Source organism: Carettochelys insculpta, chromosome 1, assembly GCF_033958435.1.
Source record: "Carettochelys insculpta isolate YL-2023 chromosome 1, ASM3395843v1, whole genome shotgun sequence".
In the NCBI taxonomy this organism is placed as follows: domain Eukaryota; kingdom Metazoa; phylum Chordata; order Testudines; family Carettochelyidae; genus Carettochelys; species Carettochelys insculpta.
In genome coordinates this window covers 353,115,121-353,131,351 of record NC_134137.1, presented here as the reverse complement: position 1 = coordinate 353,131,351, position 16,231 = coordinate 353,115,121, and positions in this window count along the sequence as shown.

Below are 16,231 nucleotides of genomic sequence, written 5' to 3'. Positions count from 1 at the left end.
CATTGATGGCAAGCTTTCAGATGGTGTGAGGATTGTCTGTAGAATGAATGGGAAACTTTTTAATCTCAGGAGACTGAAGGCTAATAGTAAAACCTCCATGACCTTAATCATGGAGCTCCAGTACATGGATGACAATATGGTTGTTGCTCTTTCTCCCATAACTCTTCAGACCATCTTAAGTGCCTTCGCTGAAACATATGAGAATCTCAGCCTCACACTGAACATCAAAAAGACCAAGGTGTTCCACCAATCTTCACCGATGGGACAATCTCATGCACTTTCTATTGAAGTCAATAGAGAATTTCTGGAAAATGTGGAGCATGCCATACCTTGGAAGTCATATTCCCACTAAAGTCGACATTGATGTGGAAATCCATCATCATCTGAGCCATGCAAGCTCTGCTTTCACCTGCCTGAGACGAAGGGTCTTCGAGAACTACGACATCTACCCAAGACAAATCTCCTTGCATACTGTGCATACTTGCATACTGTGCAGTGGTTGTTCCAACGCTACTATATGCATATGAAACCTGGACAATATACAAGCGTAATTTGAAGGCACTTCAACAATATCATCCACGCTGCCTCAGGAGAATCCTAAATATCTCTTGGGAGGATAGGTGCATGAACACTAGCGTCCTGGAAGAATCGAACATGAAGTTTCGAACATTGAAGTCATGATCATTGATCATGAAGTCACAATCGATCATGAAGTTTCGAACATTGAAGTCATGATCATTGATCATGAAGTCACAATCGAACATTGAAGTCATGATCATTGATCAACAACTTTGTTGGACTGGTCACATGGTTCAGATGTGTGATCAGTGCCTCCAAAAAAAGATTCTGTTTTCCGAATTGGAGGAAGAACAGAGGAGCGTTGAGGGCCAGCAGAAGTGATATAAGACGTGCTGAAGGCATGCATGAAAAAGTGCAACACTGATGTTGAGACTTGGGAGAAACTTGCCCAAGATTGCTCCAATGGAGAACCGTTATCCACGAGGGGGTGTGCAGTTTGAGAGGTCTTCCTGAAGTGCAGATGAGGAGAGGTGGAGAAGGCCAAAAGAGCATCAAAAATTGCCCTGGTGCCCCTCCAACAGTTACTAACACCTGCCTTTTCTGTTATGAGATCTGCAACTCCAGAATTGGGCTGACCAACTATCAATGGACTTACAAATAGGTGACATGAAGACATTGCACTCATTATCAAGTGAGTGCCAAGAAATGCATGCAAGGTATTTAGCCAGGAGAGGACCGAACTTCCTGAGGTCCCTTCCAGTTCTAGTATTCTATATTCTGTGAAGGCATGGAGCAAGTCAATAATGAAGTGGAAACTTCAGTTAAGGAACAAAAGACCCTGGAAAACACCTGTCTGGTCTCCACTTAATGGACTTTTCTTCATACAGAAAGGGAAGGGATAGGGCAGACATGCTTGAGGACCCAGAAACAAGATCCAATCAGAAAGGGTCTGTGTGGCTCTGGAGCAGTTCAGTTTGGGAGAGGACTACCCCTTTCTGGGGCTAATCTCTGATTTTTCCCAGCCCAGGTGGGTTTCTCTTGGTCAGTAACTCAATGCCTATCCAGAGATGCCTCCCTCACCTTTGTCTTCCTTCTGGCACTTCAAAGGTGGAAGCAGTGGAAATTTTATTTATGCTGCACTAAGGAGCACAGATACCCAATATCTCACCTTCAGGCTTCACTGACACAGAGTTCTGGGTCCCACCTCAAGTGAATATTTTCAGGAGTTCCTTTGCTATGGTGAGTGTAGTTGTCAAACAGCAGAACATCTTTGTGGTACAGGGTCATGTAGCTTACCACAATTAGCATGTGATGGAAATCTGACCCCACTTTTCTCTAAGGAACCCACCAGGTCCATACTGAGCCTCTCAAAAGGCATTCCCCACAGTAGGAGGGAGATCAGAGATCCCTGGGTATTACTTTAGAACTAGCTTGTTGACATTCTCAAAATGAAGCACAAAAATCACTCAATTCCTTGTGAATGTCATGTCAGAAGTAAGAAATGCCATATGTCATAAAGCCTTCTCTCATCCAAGGTGCGCTAGATACAGCAGACCCTCATGGCACCAGCAGCTGTTGGAGTATGTCTTGGGTCTGAGGATCCCTTGTTACCCAGTGATCACTGAGGACATTGAAGCCAGTCCCATGAGGTACTCATTGGTTATCATCCCCCTCCTCCTCATCATCAGTCACTTATTCCCATGCCTGACTCAATACTGGGTCTTCTTTTTGCCCCCTCATGAAATCTCCATTGACTTTTAGCCACTCATGCCGTGCTTTGGCTGGTGCCTCTGTCTCTTCAGAGTGTGGTCCGGGGTTCTTCCTCCAACCCTTCATCCTGCTTTGGCTTTGGAATCTCCTTAACATGGCCTCAGATCTGTTTCCATTGGAAGTAAGTCTTCCCACTCATGCATGACTTCCCTGAACCATGCTATGCTAGCATCAGGGCCAACCCAACCCAACACGTTCCTTTGTGAACGTCTACCAGCTTTATCATGGAAGTTCTACAAGGTTACACATCCCCCAGGGTGCAATGGAGATACATAGGTGCCTCTTCCCCATTTGGTGACTTCACAAGGTTGGCCCAGATGAATGTCTGGCTGCACCCCAAGTCAATAGACCAGTCACTTGGGTGCCATTCGTAATTATCTTGAGCTTCATTACATAACAAATGAGTGAATAAGGAATACAATTTTAACAAACCAAACTGGAGTGCTTCTATAATGAGCTATTGCACGTAGTCGTGTGGTGCTCCCAGTCCCTATCTCCAGGGTATATCCCCAAGTTTGCATAGTCACAACACTGCCCCTTATGAGGGAACATTTCCAAACCACAATATTTCATAAACTTATCTTTATACTCTCAGAGAGGTAGCTCTGTTAGTCTGTATCTTCACAAAAGAAAGAGCAGTCCTATAGCACCTTAAAGACTAACAAAATAATTTATTAGGTGATGAGCTTTCGTGGGACAGACCCGCTTCTTCAGATCTGGAGAATACTGATAACTGATAACTGAGATGAAGAGAATTAAAGAAAAGAAAAAAATTACATAAAACCTGACAAACTAGCTAGACAGGACAGAAGAAAGGGTGTGGGAGGGAAAGGAGAAGAAAAAATGTTTTTGCAAGTGTCTGTTAAGCGAATTAGGAAGCCTCTGTATGCTGGATGGGCTCCTCCCCTGGGCCTGTGGGCCTGCCACCAATGCTTGGTCATAGTTACAATCCAAAAGGGGCGATAGCATTTGAAGTGCCCCTCTTGGCCTACACGTGTAACATCTTAGACAGCTCTAGGTGTGGGGCTACTATCCACATTACAGATCTAATCCAAAGTCCCTGTTCTTTGAATCTGTACTACAGCTCCTGGGACTCCTGAGATTAGGAGTCTGTTGTTTGGGACCCACTGTGGCTAAGTAATCATCCACCCGAGATACCACCTCCATGAGTGTCATTGTACGGTATTGATGCATTTGTGTAAACTGTGCTAGCATAACACCTTCCACCACTTGTAGTCCTGCCAGCTTCTCAGTGTCCAACCACAGTGAGAGGTAGTCCTGGAGATGCTGAACCCCGGCCCAGGGTCCATCTCCAGGGGTATCTTTCTCATTGAAATCACTGATGGTGCGTCTCAGGATTAAACTCAGTGTGGCCCAAGATGGCTGCCTTCACTTTGGAATAAAGTAGCGTGTCTGTGGGATCCAGGTTCCAGTAAATGGTCTGTGCAGGTCTGATCAGATATGGGGTACTATGGTAGCCCAGTGCTCTGGAGGCTAGTGGGCCACAATGGTGATCCACTCAAACATGTCCAAGAAGGTCTCTGGGTCAACCCTTAAACCCTCATTAAGATATTCTCTGTCCTCCAGACAAACATGGCAGTGCCAGGAAATCCAGATCGGTGTAGGACTGCTGCCATCTGCTGAACCAGGTGGACGTGATGTGCTGCTAACTAGCTGTCATTGCTCCTCTTGGTGCTGGGACATCTGTTGCTGCTCTTGCCTGGCCATCTGCTGCAGTGTCTGGGCTTGTTGTGGCTATCGCCGGACTGCTGGCTGCTGCTGGCTTTCCAGCCTCCATTTTCAGTTTCCCTGCTGATCACTGAGCTTTGGCTACCACTTTTGCCCCTCTTTACTGGGACCTGACTGTTGCCAACGTTCCCTGCCATGTGTCACAGAGGCTCAGTTAGTCTCTCTGGGGCTGTCTCTTTTGGCGCAGTCCGACCCCTCTCATAGTTGTGTGACTCCCTGCCAAGTCAAGCTGTCACACTCAGGAACTCTTAGGTGGGACGAGAGCGCCCGAGCAGCCAGTAGCCCTTCAGCCTTCTGGGTGGTGCAAACAATAGCAGTTTGACTCTCCTAGATAGGGTGGAGCAAACCAGTGGTAAATAGCAAGAGGCACACTTCCTGATCCCAAGCTCTCTCTCTGTCATCCCTTCACAGACATGAGGCCTTGCAGCCCAGCTGCCCTAAGCCCACACCCCCCAACGCCCACACAAGATTAAGCAACACCCATTCCCAGAACTTCAATTTTATGGGCACTCTAGGTTTGCAAGTCAACTCTTCAGCGACACGGGACAGTGAGAGCAAACAGTCGTGCAGCTGTGTAAGGGTTCCAAAATCCAGCCACCGCTCTAGCTAGCACAAGAGAGACACAGATCTAGACAAAACAATAAAAGCACTTGTCTGCTGTTCCTTGCTGCAGCATCCTCACCACCCTGGAGCATTCACCGAGGTTAGGTCATAATCCACTAAGGAGTCCATGATCCACCCAGTACTGCCCAGGGCTTCTCCAAGTCAGGAAGTGTCTCTCCTTCTCTGCATGCACAGAGTTGCCTTATGTTCAATTTTCCCAGAAACGGCTTCTTTTCTGAGATTCTTTTCTCCACCTGGGTGGAGTTTTCAAATAACACAAAGTGTTCTGGGGAAGTGGAGGTTCAGCTCAGAAAGAGCCTGATTGTTCCTCCCCATGTATCTGCAGCTCATTGGTCAATTGCCGTGCAAGCCACAGCTGCTGCATCCTACCCACCCAGGCTCTGGCTCTCGGACTCTCAGAGAGAGTCCTGCAAAGAGGAACTAACTGACAAATATCACGGCAACCTGGGCTTGTGCCAGCCCCTCTGCCACTACTGTGACAGGGAGCAACCCTGCCCCTCACCATCAGGGAGTACCCTGCTGCAGGTACCCCCTCCAGCACCCTCCACTGTCCTCACTTCAGCTCTTCCTCCCTCCCCCTCCCTCAAGATCTTCTCCCCTTCCAGTAACATCCTCTTGTTAGGGAACCTGAAGTATGATAACCCTGCCTGTGCAAACAATTTCCTTCTTCCTTTGCTGCTCCAGCAGTTAAATGGGATTCCCCTGCTATTGAAGAACGCTCACTTCTTCCTCCTTCTGAGTCCTGCCGTGCTCAAATGTTCTGTGCATCTGTAGGTCTCCCTCAGCTCCATTTGAGTCTCTCAGACTCTGTGGGTTTCACTGTGCACTGTAAACCCCCTGATCTCTTAACTCTGCTGCTGGGAAATTGCATTGTTCTAAACCCCAGTCCTGCACAAACTGGTCAAACTGGTTTCCTTAGACCTCAGCCATCCCAGCTGAGATTTTAAATTGGTGCCACTCCAATGGGAGCTGTCAAAGGTTAACAACCATCCATTGTCCCTGGTCAGGGAGATATGTGGCACAGTCCTAGGCATGAGACTGACTCTCCACATGTACTGAGGCAGGGATCAGCTGTTTCCTACACTCACCCATTCATAAATTGTACACAAACTGATTCCCCAAACTGTACACTTGTGACAAAATGTTTATTAATTAACCAAACCTATGATTTGCGCAGATCCAATCCTCCCTAGCACATTTATGCTACGAATCTCTAATGTCACAGGACCAGCTTATAAGCAAATGTTTGCCTGGAAGTGATTCTTACATTACTAACATTAGCTTTCAGCTTCTTTGGATTTTGGCATTTGCAGTTCAAATAAATCAATTTATTTAACTCAGGTGTGGCTGCTTTGTTGGATGGCAGCTGGTTTCTCCACTGTGCCACTCACAGTAAACAGAGGAAGCATTTTTGACCTGACAAAACCCATGATGAATCATGCAGGGATGATCTCTTTTGCAGAGGTGAAGTGGGGCGAACATTAGCTCTGTCCTCGGCATCTCGAGCTCCACAGGAAAGCGTGGGGAGAGCCTTCCTGAAGATCTCCTGAGCGCTGCAGAAGTGAAGCTCCCTCCCATTACAGGTCAGAGCACCTGTCTGGCTGACAAGCACTGCAGCAGTTTAAAACCCCAGCTCCAGGGGTGTTTCTAAGCATTGCTCTTCCCCTGCATTTGCCATCCAGGATTTTTAACTCGCTGGACTCAAGGAGATGAGTGGATCTGTTGAGGGTTGCTTCAGGAAAACACTTTTGCAACACATACTGAATTATACACTCCCTCTGCAGTCCTGTATAGACAGGGAGGCTATTTCTCAGCCAATTCACCAGGAGAGCACCCGAAAGCATGTGCTGACCTGCTGCAGCCCTTTGAACACAGTGTTCAGAGATAATGAAGTGGCACTGGAGCTGTCAGGAATCTGGCAGGGAACAGGGTGATATGATAAAGGGGGCAAGCCCAGTGGCCAAAAGCCACAACAGAGTCGATAAGAATTGCTACCATTTACATCTGGCTGGTTTTAAATGGTTCCCCCAGGAGCGGTATTACATTCAGAGTCTCAGTGAGGCGCAGGCCAAGACAGCAAAGCCAGTTTAGAAAGGAGGAAGACAAGGAGGGGCTGTATCATAATAAGTGAGTTTTTGTTTGTTGTACAGAGGTGCTCAGATGCCAACACCAGATAAAAATATTGCCCAGTCTTCAGGGTGGGGGAACATCCCACTTAGACTTTAAGCTGCTTGGTGCAGGGACTGTAATTATGTTGTATGAATGATGCCAAGCACAGTGGGGCCAGACCCTGACTGTGTCCTATTGCAGTATAATTTCATAATGATAAAATCATCTCTAGCTTTATACGAGTGTGGGTTGGGTTAAGCATCATTGAAGCTGGTGGGTTTAACCGTCACCCATTGCTGGGTGAAGCATCATAGAAAGCTGCTGGGTGTAACTGCTACCCTCATGGGCTTGGGTATTAAAAGCCAGGGCGGTCTAAGCATGTCCTGACCCTGGTTGTGGCTCCACCCATGTTCTGCCCCAGGATCTGCCCCCACCCCATCTCCTCGGAGGCCCACATGAGTGCAGACTGAGCAGTCTTCCTGAAGCTTGGGCCAGCTGTCATCCAGGGACTGGGGAAGGGGGGCTGGCCTGGAGGTTGGGCCAGTGGCTTGGCCTAGCAGCTTGGGTTGACGGCATGAGGCTAGGGCTGGCCAGAATGGCTTGAGCAAACTGGCCAGAAGCTCAGAGTGGCTATGTCACGTGGGTGAGAGCTCCTCCAGCCATGGGGAGGAGTGGGAGGCTTGGTGCTCAGACAGAAGGAGCAAGACCTACAAGCTATCCCCACAAGGGTCCATGCCCACCCTTTAAGATGGTAGTAAGAAACTACTCAGTTCTTTTATGACCCAGAAATCTGAAACAACAGCAGTCTTCAACTAAAACATGGGCACGTGTGGCCAGAGGGTTTCTGCTGAGCATTGTTCTGAATAGAGAGGTGTGTGAGTGAGAGCGTGAACCCCCTACCAGACACAAAGAAGCAGAAAGCCAGAGTCTGCCTGAAGAAGCAGTGAAAAAAAAACTAGAGAAGGTGCCTTGGGGGCTGAGTACTAAGTGAAAGGTGTTTGGAGCTGCAAGTGAAGAGACAGTCTCTTGGTGTTTGATTTCCACTACATTCATGGAAACAGGACTTTGTACGTTCCCTGTCAATAAATGGTATTAACCCAACAATATCTGAGCTTACAATCAATTCCTCCTGCTAATGGGAATAGCCCATAGGGCCTTGAACTTTGGCTCATTGCTTAGTTCAAGAGGATAATGCTGACAGACTATGATAATCACAAGCTGCGGTGTTCTTTGGCTTTGTCCAACCTTTTCATTTAGTAGCATTGGTTCTCAGCTAAGAGCTTTCTTTATTTGCATAAAAACAGAGCCTGTGAACCAAAAGTTTCAGTAAATAAGAGTCATTCTTAAAAAACATAGTTCTTCAACAGATTTCCTAGAATACTAGAACTGGAAGCGACCCCAAGAGGCCATTAAGTCCAGCCTCCAACACTTATGGCAGGATCAAGCACCGTCTATATCATCCTTGCTTGACATCTATCTAACCTATTCTTAAATATCTCCAGTGCTGGAGATTCTACAGCTACCCTAGACAATTTATTCCAGTACTTAGCCACCCTGGCAGGAAATTTTTCCTAATGTCCGACCTAAACTTCCCTTGCTGCAGTTTAAGCCCATTGCCTCTCATCCTGTCTTTCTTTCCAGTACAGTCCCTAAGATCTGGTCCATTAGTATACATTGAATTGGGGCTAGATCATTTGAAGTCCTGACAATTTCTCACCTGTACTCTTAGGGTTCTCACAGTAAGAGAAAAAAAAATTGTCCCACTATGAAAGTATGTTAATTCTTGCTAACTTGTTGTGATGGATGGCTTTCCCTGAACAGCTCATTTATCACTGCTACCCTCTTAGTCATGTCTACACTACAGCTGGTACAGTGACATAGCTACAGAATTGTGGCTTGTAGTATAGACCCCTCCCATTACTGAGGTAGATAATGCACCTCTCTGAGAGGCAGTATTTAGGTCAATTGAAGAATTCTTTTGATCTACTGTTGCCATAGTGGGGGATAGCTGGATGTAACGATATCCCATAATACCTGAAATTTTTTATAGCCTTGAGCAATGTAATGAGTTCAACCCAATTTTTAGGTGCACACCAGGCCTTAAAATCAAGATGAAATATAATATGTATAAGACGTTAGTAGGGGAAAAGCTACAGTCTTTGTATGCAGGATGATTCCCTGAGCAAGTGGGGCTAGATGGGACAAGCTCTAAACATACCTCGTGCACATTCACTGCAGACAATGCACAAAGGCTACGTCTACACGTGAAGCCTACATCGAAATAGGCTATTTCGATGAATAACGTCTACACGTCCTCCAGGGCTGGCAACGTCGATGTTCAACTTCGACGTTGTGCGGCACCACATCGAAATAGGCGCAGCGAGGGAACGTCTACACGCCAAAGTAGCACACATCGAAATAGGGATGCCAGGCACAGCTGCAGACAGGGTCACAGGGTGGACTAGCGCTTCTGGGGCAACAGCTAGCCGCTCCCTTAAAGGGCCCCTCCCAGACACACTCAGCCTGCACAGCACGCGGTCTGAGGAGCCATAGGCACACAGACCCCGGGCGACGCAGGCATGGACCCCCAGCAGCAGCAGCAGCAGCAGCAGCAGCAGCAGCAGCAGCAGCCAGACGTCTACCCAGCCCTCCCGGCAGGAGCAGGGCTCGCCCTGATCCATGCCATGCGGGAGGCAGCTGAGCACCTCCTTGCTACACTGGAGAAGGAGCTGCCCCAAGGGCAGCAGGGCTCAACCCCCAACCCTGCAGCACCCCGCCCCCACCCCCGCCTCACATGCCGGCGGCTGTGGAGCTACCCCACCAGCACCGACTGGTGGGAGCGGCTGGTGCTTGAGGAGTGGGACGACGACCGCTGGCTCAGGAACTTCAGGATGAGCCGGCAGACATTTATGGAGCTGTGCCAGTGGCTCACCCCCGCACTCAGGCACCAGGACACCGCCATGCGGCGTGCCCTCACAGTGGAGAAACGGGTCAGCATCGCTGTCTGGAAGCTGGCCACTCCAGACAGCTACCGATCCGTGGGACAGCAGTTTGGTGTCGGCAAGTCCACCGTCGGGGCTGTCCTCATGGAGGTAAGAGAACCCACGGGGGGAGGGCAGGGCAGGGGAGGGGGGCCCGGGCAGAGGAGGGCAGGGGAGGGGAGGGAAGGGGAGGGCAGAGGAGGGCAGGGCAGGGCAGAGGAGGGCAGAGGAGGGCAGGGCAGGGGAGGGGAGGGGAGGGCAGGGCAGGGCCACGCACACCCTGCTCACCCCTCATTGGTGCTGTCCCATGTGCTTTCTCTGCAGGTTGTGCGTGCCATCAACGCCATGCTCCTGCACAGGCTCATGAGGCTGGGGGACCCAGATGCCACCATCGCGGCCTTTGCCACCCTGGGCTTCCCCAATTGCTTCGGGGCTCTGGATGGGACTCACATCCCCATCCGCGCCCCGCATCACAGTGGAGGACGCTACATGAATCGCAAGGGCTACCATTCTGTGGTCCTCCAGGCCTTGGTGGACAGCCGGGGCCGTTTCCAGGACATTTATGTGGGCTGGCCTGGCAGCACCCACGATGCCCGGGTTTTCCGGAACTCAGGCCTGTGCCGCCGGCTGGAGGCGGGGACCTACATCCCCCAGCGGGAGATCCCTGTGGGGGACACCACCATGCCCCTCTGCGTCATCGCAGATGCGGCATACCCCCTCCGGCCCTGGCTCATGCACCCGTACAAGGGCCATCTCTCCGCTAGCCAGGAGCGCTTCAACCAGCGCCTGAACCACGCGCGCCAGGTGGTGGAGTGCTCATTTGGCCACCTGAAAGGACGCTGGAGATGTCTCCTGACCCGCCTGGATGCGGGCCCCAACAACATCCCCCTGATTGTGGGTGCCTGTTGCGCCCTGCACAATTTGGTGGAGAGCAAGGGGGAGGCCTTTTTCCAGGGCTGGGCTGTGGAGGCCGGCAGGGCAGACGTCCAGCCACCTGCTGCCCCCAGTCGGCAGGTGGACCCCAAAGGGACCCGGGTCCGGGAGGCCCTGCGGGCCCACTTCAATGATGAGGCTGTGGGGTGAACTCTGCCAGGCTCCCCACTGCCCACCCCTTCCTCCACCACACTCCCTGCCCCAACGCCCACACCATGGAGCACCCAACCGCACCCCCCTCCTACTTTTCCTGGACAAATGACAGCACGCACTTGTGGCTGAACTTAAACTGCTTTTTCTTTTAGAACGTTTTTTTTTAACTATAAATAAAACAAGAACAAACTATATACAACATGTGTGGAACCAAAGTAATATGTACAAATAAAACAATAGTAATAAAAAAGTGTGTTCAGTAATAAAAAGAAAACCAGGGATGATAAAGGGGAGAACTATTTACATGGGGGGGACGGGGCAAACAGGGGGCACAAAATAATAAGTCCCAACTATATACAAGGGGTGGGGGCCACGTCCCGGGCCCCTCGCCCCTAAAGTCTGGCACTGGGCGTGGGCGGCCGGGAGCCCCGCCGCGGCCGCAGCCCTGTCCGGGGCTGGCTGGGGGCGGGGCGGACCGGAAGATATGCCCGGCGAGTCTCAGCTGGCTCCAGGGGTCCCTCGGCGCTCCGGCCCTCGGCGGTGGGTGGCGGGGCGACGGCGGACGGGATGGCGACGTGCGGAGCAGCTGGTGGTGCGGCGGGTGGAGCAGGCAGGGCGAACGCTGTGGCGGCCGGCGCAGCATGGGGAGCCAGGTAGTCCACCAGGCGGTTGAAAGTCTTTATTTAGGCCCCCCATGCCTCTTGGCGCCAGGCCAGCGCCCGCTCCTGCAGCTGCAGGTGCTGCTCCGCTACCTCCAGCTGCCGACGGTGGATGGCCAGCAGCTGGGGGTCTGTCGCCGTTGGCTGGTGGTGGTGCGGGGTCCGCCGTCTAGCCCGCCGTGGGGCTGGTCGGTCCTCGACCGAGGGGCTTGCCTGGAGCGATGGCCCCGGAGGGGTCTCCGGGACCACTGATGCCTCGCTGGCGCTCTCTTCTGGTCCTTCCGATGGTGCAGGTGCGGGACACAGGAGAGGAGGGGAGGAAGAAGAATGGAGACAGGCGTTAGTGTGGGCCCCGAGCCGTGGCCTTTGTCCCCCCAGCCCTGTGCTGCAGGTTCCCCATCCCCGTCCCCGGGAGATGCTGCTGTGATGGATGGGGTTCAGGGGTCTCCCTGCACTGCACCCCGTCCCCTGGTGGGAGCGACTCTCACTTCACTCCGCAGGGTCTGACAGGAAAGGTTTCTTAGGCCACAGATGCCCAGTTTCTCCCAGGAGTGACAGCACCAGCTGTCGGAAGAGACAGTCCTTCCAACCCGTCCTGGGGAGAAGACCCCAAGGGGTGCCCCTCTGGGATGCAGCTTTCCCCCTCCTCAGGCTGGCTGCCTTCCAGCTCTCCCTTCCCCTAGCCTCTACCTGTGGCCCCCGCCCTCCCCCCACAATTCCAAGCCAGCTCGGCTCCTCCCTCCTCTTTGTTCAGGGCAGAGGTGTCACCTGCCAGCTGTAGCCCCACGATCCTCCTTTGCCCCTGGGAGCTATTCGGCTCTTGTTGCTCATATCTAGCGTGAGTCTCCCTTTTGCACTCCCCCCACTCAATCACATGCTGCTGCTGCTGCTGTTGCTGCTGCTGCGGGGTGTCCCACCCCCTCCTCCCGGGGGCCCCTCGAGGTTCTGCTCCCCCCTGCCCTGGGGATGGGGCATGGCACTGTCGTGCGGGGTGGGCAGGGGCAGGGGCTGATGCACTGCTGTGAGGGACATGGCCCTGCTGTCCTTGGGGCCATGGCCATGTGAGCATGTGGGGGGCCCTGGACACATATCTATTAACCCCCGCCCCTCAGGGCCAGGGGTGTACACCAGAGAAGGGGACATACCTGTTGGTCCACTCCCACGGTCTGGAGATCCCCGGGGGGCGGAGGCCCGGCTGCTGCTCTGGGATGGCAGGAGGAGGATCTGCAGCCCAGACTCTGCGAAGGAGGAGCCCCCCCCCCCTCCTTCTGCCGCGATGTCCCGGGGGTTGGCTCCGGGGGGGGCCCTGGGGTGCGGGGCTTACCTCCGGGGCGGACTCCAGCTGAAGGGCCTGCTGGGGCTCGTCGGCCGAAGTATCAAGGGTGGCCGGAGGGGAGGAGGTGTGCCGGGGGCCCAGGATGTCCCTGAGCTCCCTGTAAAAGGGGCAAGTGATGGGGGGCAGCCCCAGATCGGCCGGCCGCATCCCGGGCCCGGGAGTAACCCTGCCGCAGCTCCTTCACCTTACTCCTGACGTGATCAGGAGTGCAGGCAGGGTGACCCTGGGCAGCCAGGCCGTCGGCCAGCCGAGCGAACGCATCCGCGTTCCGCCTCTTGCTCCCCATTACCTGGAGCACCTCCTCCTCGCTCCAGAGCCCCAGCAGGTACTGCAGCTCGGCCTCCGTCCAGGAGGAGCCCCGCTGCCGCTTGCCAGCCTGGCTGCCCACCTGGCTGGGCTGGCTGCCCTCGCTCCCCTTGGGGGGTTTCCCCTGGGGGCGCTGGGGGGGCTGCCGGGCGGCCATTGAGGGTCCTGTGGCTGCTGAGGGACGTGTGGGCTGGCCACGTGTCTGGGCTGCTGCCTGCACGTTCCCTCAGCTTCCTGCACAGGAAGGGAGGGGGAGGGGACCTTTAAGGGGCCGCTCCACGCGGCCACCATTGAACTGAGGGGCTGCAGAGAACGTCTCTCAACCCCTCAGCTGATGGCCGCCATGGAGGACCCCGCAATTTCGATGTTGTGGGATGCGCAACGACTACACGGTCCCTACTTCGACGTTGAACGTCGAAGTAGGGCGCTATTCCTATTCCCTCATGGGGTTAGCGACTTCGACGTCTCGCCACCTAATGTCGAAGTTAACTTCGAAATAGCGCCTGACTCGTGTAGCCGTGACAGGCACTATTTCGAAGTTAGTGACGCTACTTCGAAGTAGCGCGCACGCGTAGACACGGCTAAAGAGACCCATATCAGACAGAGCTCATAGAAAAGGACTAGAGAGATGGAGAACTTCTCCATGTAGGGCTATGCTAGGCTAGGGAGACAGACTTTTGGTAAACAGGGCTACCAGCTCTACTAAGTAATAATAACTGGGACAGAGCCAACAGCTTCTAAGGATCCCACTACTAACCTTTAATTGTGGTAAAACATGTATTCCCAACCCACCACAGCACCTCTCCCTGCAGCAGCATTTACAAGCAAATAAGAATAAATGCTTGTATTTGTCCATTGTTTGTCCTACTGAAGATCATTTAGACACCACCTACAAATTTGGATTGGACTGTTAATTGTAGAAGAGCAAATGCAGGCCGACTGTGCTAAAGCCCCTACCGTGATGGGAGGAAGGACAAGCAGGTGAAATCTACCAAGTTAGTCAAGCCATGACCCCAAAAGGGGTTTTGGGGAGGCTGTGGCAGCGTGGGAACATAGGGTCTATGTTGATATAGAGGTTCCTGGTTCAGTGACCATCCACTATTACAGCTCTCTCTATCAGAGCTCAAGGAACTCAGATTCCCTTTTACAGGCTCAGACGTCACAATGGCTAAAACACAACTTCCAGATACATACCACCAACCAGAAAAACTGGTGAGGGAAGACCTACAGAACTCCCTTTATGTCGCCAAGATGGTGAGCCACATAACCCCTCTCCCACAGCCTAACTCACACCTTCTCAACACCCCATCAGAAACAAATGTAGTCTGTTCTAATCCTCAAAGGCTATGTTTACACTAGCCCCCTTCTTTGAAGGGGGCATGGTAATCATCCTGCTGGGAGAATACTAATGAAGCGCTGCAATGAATATGCAACACTTCATTAGGTTAATTCTCCCAGTGGCAATTTCGAAGTTGCAAACTTTGAAGCGCCAGTATGCTGTGTAGCTGCAGGCACTTCGAAGTACCCACGCAACTTTGAAGTGCCTTTAGTCCCCAAAATTTTGTACTGGATTGCAAGCCAGGAGGAATCACATCTTGTGTCAGCTACACAGAACATTCTGGAGCTGAACAATTGTAAAAGGTCCCTGGTGCTGGAGCAGGCTTTACGACCTTCTCCAGGTGCTATCTCAGATGCAAGTAACACATTGCAACTTCTGGGGAGTAAGGGCACTTTGAAGTTGCATGGATACTTCAAAATGCCTGCAGCTACACGGCATACCAGCACTTTGAAGTTTGCAGTTTCGAAGTTGCTGTGGGGAGAATTAGCCTAATGAAGTGCTGCATATTCATCACAGCACTTTATTAGTATTCTCCGCTCAGGCTGATTACCATGCCCCCTTTGAAGAAGGGGGCTAGTACAGACACAGCCAAAGGGTACATGCTCAGAAGTTGGCCTTGATCTTGGTCCGGAGTTTCCCAGCCCTGGATTTTAGTCAAAATGTCACTGTTCCTCCCACAAGATGGAAAGACTAGACTGCTGTATCAACAGCCAAAAGCAAGGGGCTTCCCCATAGAATGTATACACACTGCTCCAAGCTCCCTGGCTTCTGGCTGTCTGGAGCTGGGACCAAGTTCATTCAGCCTCCAGGCCATGAAGGTTCAGGGCCACCAGAAGCATTTGCCACTTCTTCATGCTGAAGAGAGTTGCTCACCTGTATTATAACTGTTGTTCTCCTAGGTGTGGATACAAATGTGAGTTCACTAACATGTGCATGTGCTCAGTGCAGTGAAACTGGAAAACTTTGCCTCATAGTAGCTGTAGGAGCAGCATTCATGCACTTCAGCTTTAGCTCCTTTTCTGGCTATTTAAGGGTCTCAGTACCTTCTCACCAAGCATCATGAATAGAGACGGAAGCTCGGTTTTAGAGCACCCAGCTGTACTCACATCTCAAAGAACAGGTGCAGTACAGGTAAGTAACTTTCTTTTCTTTTTTGAGTGGCTGCAGATGTGTATTCTACTTAGGTGACTCACAAATGACAGAACTGCCTTCCCAAAGCTTGCATCTAACCTCAAGGCAGTGGCAATCACATAGTGCCTCGCAAAAGTATGTACAGAAGATAAGAGAGCAGCTCTGCAAATATCCAGTACTGAAACATTACTGAGGAATGCTATTGATGTCTCTGGAGATCTGTTTGAATGGGTCTGCAGTCTTTGTTGGAGATGTAATCTGAGCTACTTCAGATGCTTATGTAAGGTAGGAAGTCATTCATCTGGAAATTGTTTGCACAGAGAACACCTGACTCTTTATCCTATTCCCACAGGAGACAGCCAGAGAAGGTGATGCTCAAAAAGGCAAGAATGCCAAGCATCATCTCACCCCAGGGTGTGAAGCCTCAGAAAGTCCAAAGGAAGGCGAATAATCTCTCCTCCTGTTAGGGGAAGTACTGGATTGCAAGGCAGGAGGAGTAACAGCTCGTGTCAGCTACACAGGACAGCCTGGAGCTGAACAAGTGTAAAAGGTCCCTGGTGCTGGAGCAGGCTTTATGACCTTCTCCAGGTGCTGTTTCAGATGCAAGAAATCCATTGCAACT